Genomic DNA, 2,926 nt, shown 5'->3' on the forward strand with positions numbered 1-2,926 from the left:
ACCTGGTTCCGGATAAGTGGAGGAAAATGGATGGATGGATATCAGACACTCGCAATATTCAAATAGATTTTAGCACACTACACTAAATAGACACTAAACTGGTGAATAATGTCTTTGGTTACTTTTAAAAAGTATTGTAATGGTACCTGTGTTTTGTGACTCAAGGCCACTCTCGGACCAAGGAAAACTGCATAACTGTATTATAAAATTTTCAGCAATGACTGAGGCTCAGGGATCAAATGCAGTATGTACAGTATATTTACTCAACCATTATAGTTCAGTTTGTCCATTGTATGCTACTTTATACTTATAAGCTACTAACATTGAGAGAAAAATATTGTAATTTTTACTTCACTACATTTTCTGACAAATATACCTATTTGCTACAAATTAAGACATACAAAAAGTATGATCATAAAAATGCAATATACCATATTTATATACATTTCTCTGCATTTATCTGCTGCTATGCACATTCAGGTAACATTTTTTAAAAACTGTGACTTCAAAGTAACTACTTAGAAGTAACAGTAAGTACTTGTATTATAACATATTTTGCTACTTCTGCCTAAATAATGGATGTGAATACCTCCTTCACTAGTGTTGAGGTTGTGGTTGTTCAGTTTCAGTGGGTCTGCATTTTTCTTTGTTTGCTCTGCAATAGGTTACCAGAACTCTGAAGCCAGTTGTTACACAGTAGCTCTGCTTTTATAGCATTAACAGGTGCTATAAAGCATTAACAATTTGTGCATGTTTGAGAGTTCATACATTTACCCCAGCTTTGACTATTAGTGGAGATAATAAATAAATACTTATTTCATGCAATAAAATGGAAATAAATTATTTAAAAATCTAACTGTGATTTTCTGGAATTTTTTGTAGATTCTGTCTCTCACGGTTGAGGTGTACCTATGATGAAAATTACAGATCTGTCCATTCTTTGTAAGTGGGAAAACTTGAAAAATCGGCAGTGTATCAAATACTTATTTGCCCCACTGTATCTTTGTGTGTTCAGATATATTGTGGTACTCTTTGTTTAAGCTACTGAAACAGCCAGGTTTGCTGGTTCACCAGAAGATAAAAGATTGTGATTGTTATGTAAATTAGGCAAGATTGAAGATAAAATCCATTTTATATTGTATTGTCCATTGTTTGATGATTTGAGGGAGACTAGTTTGTAAAGTGTTTTCAATATACAGTATGATACATTTTTTGAATGGATGACTACAGGAAACTTGAGTTGTGTTTTAGAAAAGGAACTTTTTATGTGAGAGAGTTTATCTGTAGGGCATGGGACAGAAGAAAAAGCTTAATGTATGTTTGTTATATAAAGAGGGCATTATGGTAAACTTTGTTGTTGTTAGTTTTGTTTGTTTGTTAGTTTTGTTTTTCCTGGGAATAGTATTTGTCTTGTACATCCATGTGGGCTGGGCACAAATACAAAAAATGTATTTGTGAATCTGTAAAACTGAAGTTACACATATTAAATGTGTATTTAAGAACATCTGTGATTTTACATTCAGTTGCAGGAGTTTCTCATTTATCAGTGGTGTAGCTGAAATTTGATGCAGACAAACAAAGGGCTTGTAACTGAGTGATCCTCACTAAAGCATATTTAAAGAGCTGCATCACAAGCACATATCAAGTGTGGACCTATGTCTTACGTTGTAACAGTAATAGTAATATTTGTCTCAATTTTTGTATTATCATTGAGGACTACTACCTGGCAGAATATGACATATTCCCCAAATTAACACTGATTACCAGTGGGTTTATAAAACCAACATTTTTCTTCTTTATAAAGGCTTCCTTAGTGTTTATGTCCTCCTTGCAGTGAGAAGTGTGATGGAAGTATTCACCTCGTCAGGTCCTTTTTGACTGAAAATCAAAATCTTTATCACTGGTTTCCAATGTGACTATGACATCCAATCAGTATTTATTCCCCATGCTGACAGACTAATGTGTTAGGGGTGCAACAACTACTCAGACAGATTATGAGGACAGGTTATGAAGTGAGTGCTGTGCTGTGTCTCTTTTATAATTACAATTATGATTATATGATTCCTAATTATAATTGTAATTAAGATTGCATTAGTGATGTTCTGGCAAGAGCAAGGTTACAAATAACAACACATGCCTGAAGACCTAATCAATTACAACATGATTAATTAGGTACTGAAATACACTTCTAAAATAAAGTCTTTTGAGGGCCATCTCCACATTACATACTATGTCAGTAAACAAACTGAAAGCATTTTGAAGAACTCAGTAGTTCCTGCCCACCTGAGTAATATTATGAAGCCTGTTTGATGAAGATGGTCAGAATTCTTATACTGTTACTGGCAGTTCCCTCTTGACACTATTTTAATTAACACTGGGCTTTTTGACTAGAAGATTATCAGACTGATATCCAAAGAGATCTTCCTACATGCCACCACAGCTGAAGCAAAGTTAATTTAAGATCGATATGCAATTGTATTTATCATGTGAGAAGAAGTTTTAGTTTTAGGTTCATCCAATGGGTGGCAGCATGGTTTCATATATGCTCACAAGCCACTTTATACTGTACAGGTATACCACTGTACACCTGTACAGTTGATAATTGTACAGGTGTACCTGTACAGTAGGCAATTCAGTATAACACTTCCACCTTAACATCTATGTTTATGAGGCTCAAAATGTGTCAGTTTTTGGTTAAATAAATAAATAAATGTATCAATTCAATTATATGTTTACTTCTGAGGTCATAGTTAGAGGTGTTGTACTGGACTAAATTATATTTAGAGGTGTTCCTAAAAGTCTGACCCTCTTGTGTATGCAGCTGGGGAGGGCAAAAATATAGAGATGCCTCTAACTACAATGTAGTCCAGTACAACACTATCTTTAACTATGATCTCAAATGTATACGTTTATGACAATTTCACCA

Source organism: Monopterus albus, unplaced genomic scaffold (genome assembly GCF_001952655.1).
Source record: "Monopterus albus unplaced genomic scaffold, M_albus_1.0 scaffold61.1, whole genome shotgun sequence".
In the NCBI taxonomy this organism is placed as follows: domain Eukaryota; kingdom Metazoa; phylum Chordata; class Actinopteri; order Synbranchiformes; family Synbranchidae; genus Monopterus; species Monopterus albus.